General features: G+C 40.0%; 1 long non-coding RNA gene across 11 annotated transcripts; it reads right to left on the bottom strand.

Moving 5' to 3' along the window:
- Positions 1 to 495: 495 nt before the first annotated feature.
- On the bottom strand, positions 496 to 7,704 carry LOC117185424 (uncharacterized). Of its 11 annotated transcripts, XR_004470910.1 has the most exons (8): positions 7,261 to 7,704; positions 7,172 to 7,208; positions 7,089 to 7,119; positions 2,678 to 2,714; positions 1,788 to 1,791; positions 1,699 to 1,735; positions 1,445 to 1,474; positions 496 to 1,393 (listed from the first exon to the last, which is right to left on the bottom strand). It is a non-coding gene; the product is annotated as an uncharacterized lncRNA (long non-coding RNA). The 11 variants fall into 11 exon arrangements; XR_004470913.1 differs by lacking the exons at positions 1,699 to 1,735; positions 1,788 to 1,791; XR_004470909.1 differs by lacking the exons at positions 496 to 1,393; positions 1,445 to 1,474; positions 1,788 to 1,791; positions 2,678 to 2,714 and adding an exon at positions 1,538 to 1,563 and having other exon boundaries at positions 1,616 to 1,735.
- Between the last annotated feature and the right edge of the window lie 202 nt (positions 7,705 to 7,906).

Raw genomic sequence — 7,906 nt, 5'->3', positions numbered from 1 at the left:
CTAGGGACCCGCTTCAGTGTCATAGATGTCAGGCCTACGGACACACAAGGAATTACTGTAAAAACGCACCCAAGTGCATGAAGTGCGCCGGTGACCATCTCTCAACTACATGCACCAAACCCAGATACACTCCTGCCAAATGTGTTAACTGCGGCGGAGAGCATGTCAGTTGTTTTAAGGGTTGCCCGGCCTTCAAAGCTGCCAGAAGCAAACTCAAAATCGACAAAATTGTCAATATGGACAGGCGCATAGGGAAGGCATTAGGAAGGCCGAGTGTATGGGAGGAGATCTCCAGGCACCCCAAACCAAACAGATGGGGCCCCACTACTGCAGGTGACCATCGAAAGGATGAGGGCGACTATGTCGAAGGGCGGAAAATTCCAGGGAGGGGTTTCACTAACCCTTTCTCAGGCAAAACAGTCCAACCCAAGCCGAGCCTCCACAGCACTGAAATAAAAAAAAGGCTTTCTAAGATGAGGAACCGAGAAAGGAGCAAACAAACATCCAGCCACAAGAAGGACAGAATAGGGAAGGGACGGGCTCCAAAAACCGGTGTCACGAATGTCAACCCAGCCGCCAGCCACCTAGAGAAATTCCAGAGTAGACTGAGGGAGGAGCAGATGGCGCTCTCGCAGTCTGCAAAAGTAATGACAGAGGGCCCCGCTGAACAGGAGAACAAGCGGTTTGAAGACAGGCTCAATGTAATTGAGCTCAGTATTAAGGACATCATGGCGTCAATTAGCCAAATTCACACTCTACTGCAAAACCTTCCCCCCAAAAATACTGACAATATAAATAACACTACAAACAATTCTGAACATCACAAAACAACAAATATCCTCAATCAAATAGAAAACAAACAATAAAACAACTCATTGCTATACATTACATCTAACTAAACTAGCCAATAATTTACAGACATGAACACAAACAATAATAACGCAAGCCATTTCCCACATTCCAATCGCTTTCCGCCACAAACTCTTGACACGACCGGGGCTAACCTGCCCAACTCCAATAGGCTTAAAACAACTTTCTTGAACGCCTGCGGGTTCAAAAATAAAATGGCTGAACTTTGGATTGGAGAATGAAGAAAAGGCTAAAATGGACAATAAGAGCCCGTAGAAAGAAAAAAAAAAAAACAAAACAGACACCCGGACAGATTCTGCGAACTGCAAATGAACATGTACAGAGGAATGTATACTCAAGGGAAATGCACTAGGGAGACAATACTTGAAGGAATCAGGGGCCAGCCATTGGGTATACAAGGAATTATGGTGCCAGACCACAGAGGGGATGAAAAGGAAGGCGTCCTCCAGCCGAGTGGTTAAGACTTGGTCCAATGGTTACGGCGAGGATTGACGCATTATCACCAAGTCCAGAAAGTATAAACCTACAAATAAAACTTATTAAAAGCAGCCAAAACATAAATTAAACCGCTTACCAAATCACCTTCAAGCAAACCAATCAAAACCTGCAAATATAATACAATCAAAATCAGCCAAAACAGAAATAAACTCGCTTACCAAACTCAACACACACCTCCAAATAAACCAATTGAACCTGCAAATAAAATACAATTAAAATCAGTCAAAACACAAATTAATTTACTTACCACGCTAGCTTCCAAACAAACCAATCACAATCTGCAAATAAAATACAATTAAAATCAGCCAAAACAGAAATAAACTCGCTTACCAAATTCAACGCACACCTCCAAATAAACCAATTGAACCTGCAAATAAAATACAATTAAAATCAGTCAAAACACAAATTAATTTACTTACCACGCTAGCTTCCAAACGAACCAATCAATATCTGCAAATAAAATACAATCAAAATCAGCCAAAACATAAATAGACTCGCTTACCAAATACAACGCAAACCTCCAAATAAATCAATTGAACCTGCAAATAGAATACATTTAATAATCAGCCAAAACACAAATCAATTCACTTACTACGATAGCCATCAAACAAACCAATCAAAACCTGCAAATAAAATACAATCAAAATCAGCCAAAACAGAAATAGACTCGCTTACCAAATACAACGCAAAACTCCAAATAAACCAATTGAACCTGCAAATAGAATACATTTTATAATCAGCCAAAACACAAATTAATTCACTTACTACGATAGCTTCCAAACAAACCAATCAAAACCTGCAAATAAAATACAAACAAAACATAAACCTGAAAATAAAATAATATTAAAATCAGCCAGGAGTTTCATATTTATCCACAGAAAGAAGCATATGCGTCCGTTCTTCTTAGAGTTGCATCGATTGGACTCGGCCAGGAAAAGAGGGACGAGGCGATGCCGCGCTTGCGTTGCTGATGCTTGGAGGTCTCCCTGTCGTCCATGCCTCCGTTTCGCACCGGATGAGGGGTCCAGGAGCGGCGTTACAAAAATTTTATGCCTAAGTCAAAAAAAAAAGAAAACACAAGCCAATCTTAACTTTGTTTACAAAAGCCAGTAATCGATAACTGTATAGTATTTTTCTGTATATTTTTATCAATGTTACCGTAATGTTAAAAAAATACCTAAATGTTAAAAAATTTGTAAGTTTCCATAAATAATGTTATATGTTGCTAATAGTAATAAGAACATTAATAAAGATTGCGTCAGGGTCACACTAAGTGCTCTGAGCAAGTTTAAACATCAAAATCGCTTACCAAATTCAACGCACACCTCCAAATAAACCAATTGAACCTGCAAATAAAATACAATTAAAATCAGTCAAAACACAAATTAATTTACTTACCACGCTAGCTTCCAAACGAACCAATCAATATCTGCAAATAAAATACAATCAAAATCAGCCAAAACATAAATAGACTCGCTTACCAAATACAACGCAAACCTCCAAATAAATCAATTGAACCTGCAAATAGAATACATTTAATAATCAGCCAAAACACAAATCAATTCACTTACTACGATAGCCATCAAACAAACCAATCAAAACCTGCAAATAAAATACAATCAAAATCAGCCAAAACAGAAATAGACTCGCTTACCAAATACAACGCAAAACTCCAAATAAACCAATTGAACCTGCAAATAGAATACATTTTATAATCAGCCAAAACACAAATTAATTCACTTACTACGATAGCTTCCAAACAAACCAATCGAAACCTGCAAATAAAATACAAACAAAACATAAACCTGAAAATAAAATAATATTAAAATCAGCCAGGAGTTTCATATTCATCCACAGAAAGAAGCATATGCGTCCGTTCTTCTTAGAGTTGCATCGATTGGACTCGGCCAGGAAAAGAGGGACGAGGCGATGCCGCGCTTGCGTTGCTGATGCTTGGAGGTCTCCCTGTCGTCCATGCCTCCGTTTCGCACCGGATGAGGGGTCCAGGAGCGGCGTTACAAAAATTTTATGCCTAAGTCAAAAAAAAAGAAGAAAACAAAAGCCAATCTTAACTTTGTTTACAAAAGCCAATAATCGATAACTGTATAGTATTTTTCTGTATATTTTTATCAATGTTACCGTAATGTTAAAAAAATACCTAAATGTTAAAAAATTTGTAAGTTTCCATAAATAATGTTATATGTTGCTAATAGTAATAAGAACATTAATAAAGATTGCGTCAGGGTCACACTAAGTGCCCTGAGCAAGTTTACACATTAAAAAATTACACATTAAAAAAGTTTAAACATCAAAAAACATTAAAAAACATCAAAAATAAATCAAAAAAATGGAAAAAAAATCAAATTAAATTATACACAAGTAAAGGCCATTGAAAGTATTAAAGAAAAGCAAATAAAAGCAAAGAAAGTAGTGGTACCGAGGAATTGGAAAACTGACTACATGGAAGAAAAAATGGGGGACCAAAGACCAAAGTGCATGAAGGAAGAGAAGGAAGAGAAGAAAATGGAGACCAGCCACCAAATAGACAAGACAACCATTGCTCAACTGGATCTGACAGGTGCGTGGACAACACTTTCTTCCAGCTCTAGCTCGGAGCTCGATGGGTGCTCCCCCCAGAGAACTGGGCTGAGACAGGCACGGGGAGATCCATCTCCTCTCCACGAAATGTCCGTTGATCCATCTTGTTCCTGGGAGTCACTCAATGAGGACGGCACTTTCCCTGAAATGGTGCCTGATCGGCGAGCCTGCCACCTTCCTTCGGTAGATGTCCAGGGAAACGGCTCCAAAACCAAGCTCCAGAAAACTCTCCAAAATGGAGCACGATATCGTCTATCTCTCTCCACCCGACAGCGACACGGCCAGCAGCATGTTGCTGAGAGAGAGCTTACTGACCCGCTTCTCTTTAATGTTGCTGAAACAGATTATAGACATGTTGCTGACGATGTTGCTGCTGATGATCAAATACATGCACCCACTAATAAAACCACTGACAATTCATATCTATATATTGATAAAAATAAAAACAATTCTAAACCTAAAACAAACAATTCCAAAAATAAAAATAAGTCTCCTAAAACGAATATCAAAGCAAAAAAGAGTCTATTAGGATCCCTGACCCCGGCATCCCGTACGAGTATGACTATCACCCAATCCCCTCCTCTGACTGAGCTAGAAAATAGTAACGATATTATAAATAATTGGCTTAGAGATATGCCAGCAACCACGCTCCCTAACATGGCTGTCTTCTCAGCCCCCAACTATACCCCGGGAAAAAGGCAAAACAGAGAAATGGACACAACAGACGAGGACCAATCCTTTCATGAATTTCCAAAACAAGATCTTGATTTCAACACCCCTAAATTCAAGAGTGACACTGCCAAAAGATTTGCCTCAGAATTCAATAAAATTAAAATTCGTAACCCTACAAAGACAAATCAGCCATTAACACAACCTTCCAATATGAAAAATCTTGACACAGGGGAATTCCAAGACAGTTCTGGGCCAAACAATCTTCAACGACAGCCACTTCCCCCAATTAGCATGCACAGCGAAATGCTCACTGCCAACAATACTGATCAGATTGACCAGCCTGACCTATTCCCATGGCAGGAAGTGCCAAGGAGTAAGAGGGTACCTTCCATTTACATCTCAGGAGTAAAAACAATAGTACCTCTTTTGGAAAAACTAAACTACACAGCAGGAATAGGTAGATTTACAACCAAAAGTACCCCTGGGAATGGGATCAGAATACAATGTGCTGACATGGATGCCCATAAAAAGATCACCACACTCCTCAACGACCAAAAAGTACCAATGCACACGCATCAGCAGATTGGGCAGCGAGGTGTTCGATATATACTTCGACACTTGCATTACTCAACAACAAGGGAGTGGATTTCCTCTGAGCTTAAAAAAAGGCACTACATCGTGAGATACACCAGCAATATGAAACATAGGTCTACAGGTCAGCCTATAAATATGTTCGAAATTGAAATTGAGCATAAACAGGACGGTTCTCATGATGAAATCTTAAAAATCTCCGAGCTAGGTGGACAGGCAGTGGCTTTTGAGAGGAAATGGGTGACTAGGGACCCGCTTCAGTGTCATAGATGTCAGGCCTACGGACACACAAGGAATTACTGTAAAAACGCACCCAAGTGCATGAAGTGCGCCGGTGACCATCTCTCAACTACATGCACCAAACCCAGATACACTCCTGCCAAATGTGTTAACTGCGGCGGAGAGCATGTCAGTTGTTTTAAGGGTTGCCCGGCCTTCAAAGCTGCCAGAAGCAAACTCAAAATCGACAAAATTGTCAATATGGACAGGCGCATAGGGAAGGCATTAGGAAGGCCGAGTGTATGGGAGGAGATCTCCAGGCACCCCAAACCAAACAGATGGGGCCCCACTACTGCAGGTGACCATCGAAAGGATGAGGGCGACTATGTCGAAGGGCGGAAAATTCCAGGGAGGGGTTTCACTAACCCTTTCTCAGGCAAAACAGTCCAACCCAAGCCGAGCCTCCACAGCACTGAAATAAAAAAAAGGCTTTCTAAGATGAGGAACCGAGAAAGGAGCAAACAAACATCCAGCCACAAGAAGGACAGAATAGGGAAGGGACGGGCTCCAAAAACCGGTGTCACGAATGTCAACCCAGCCGCCAGCCACCTAGAGAAATTCCAGAGTAGACTGAGGGAGGAGCAGATGGCGCTCTCGCAGTCTGCAAAAGTAATGACAGAGGGCCCCGCTGAACAGGAGAACAAGCGGTTTGAAGACAGGCTCAATGTAATTGAGCTCAGTATTAAGGACATCATGGCGTCAATTAGCCAAATTCACACTCTACTGCAAAACCTTCCCCCCAAAAATACTGACAATATAAATAACACTACAAACAATTCTGAACATCACAAAACAACAAATATCCTCAATCAAATAGAAAACAAACAATAAAACAACTCATTGCTATACATTACATCTAACTAAACTAGCCAATAATTTACAGACATGAACACAAACAATAATAACGCAAGCCATTTCCCACATTCCAATCGCTTTCCGCCACAAACTCTTGACACGACCGGGGCTAACCTGCCCAACTCCAATAGGCTTAAAACAACTTTCTTGAACGCCTGCGGGTTCAAAAATAAAATGGCTGAACTTTGGATTGGAGAATGAAGAAAAGGCTAAAATGGACAATAAGAGCCCGTAGAAAGAAAAAAAAAAAAACAAAACAGACACCCGGACAGATTCTGCGAACTGCAAATGAACATGTACAGAGGAATGTATACTCAAGGGAAATGCACTAGGGAGACAATACTTGAAGGAATCAGGGGCCAGCCATTGGGTATACAAGGAATTATGGTGCCAGACCACAGAGGGGATGAAAAGGAAGGCGTCCTCCAGCCGAGTGGTTAAGACTTGGTCCAATGGTTACGGCGAGGATTGACGCATTATCACCAAGTCCAGAAAGTATAAACCTACAAATAAAACTTATTAAAAGCAGCCAAAACATAAATTAAACCGCTTACCAAATCACCTTCAAGCAAACCAATCAAAACCTGCAAATATAATACAATCAAAATCAGCCAAAACAGAAATAAACTCGCTTACCAAACTCAACACACACCTCCAAATAAACCAATTGAACCTGCAAATAAAATACAATTAAAATCAGTCAAAACACAAATTAATTTACTTACCACGCTAGCTTCCAAACAAACCAATCACAATCTGCAAATAAAATACAATTAAAATCAGCCAAAACAGAAATAAACTCGCTTACCAAATTCAACGCACACCTCCAAATAAACCAATTGAACCTGCAAATAAAATACAATTAAAATCAGTCAAAACACAAAATAATTTACTTACCACGCTAGCTTCCAAACGAACCAATCAATATCTGCAAATAAAATACAATCAAAATCAGCCAAAACATAAATAGACTCGCTTACCAAATACAACGCAAACCTCCAAATAAATCAATTGAACCTGCAAATAGAATACATTTAATAATCAGCCAAAACACAAATCAATTCACTTACTACGATAGCCATCAAACAAACCAATCAAAACCTGCAAATAAAATACAATCAAAATCAGCCAAAACAGAAATAGACTCGCTTACCAAATACAACGCAAAACTCCAAATAAACCAATTGAACCTGCAAATAGAATACATTTTATAATCAGCCAAAACACAAATTAATTCACTTACTACGATAGCTTCCAAACAAACCAATCAAAACCTGCAAATAAAATACAAACAAAACATAAACCTGAAAATAAAATAATATTAAAATCAGCCAGGAGTTTCATATTTATCCACAGAAAGAAGCATATGCGTCCGTTCTTCTTAGAGTTGCATCGATTGGACTCGGCCAGGAAAAGAGGGACGAGGCGATGCCGCGCTTGCGTTGCTGATGCTTGGAGGTCTCCCTGTCGTCCATGCCTCCGTTTCGCACCGGATGAGGGGTCCAGGAGCGGCGTTACAAAAATTTTATGCCTAAGTCAAAAA

This window comes from Drosophila pseudoobscura, unplaced genomic scaffold (genome assembly GCF_009870125.1).
Source record: "Drosophila pseudoobscura strain MV-25-SWS-2005 unplaced genomic scaffold, UCI_Dpse_MV25 Unplacedtig00000055, whole genome shotgun sequence".
In the NCBI taxonomy this organism is placed as follows: Eukaryota; Metazoa; Arthropoda; class Insecta; order Diptera; family Drosophilidae; genus Drosophila; species Drosophila pseudoobscura.
This window is presented reverse-complemented; position numbering and strand designations above follow the sequence as displayed.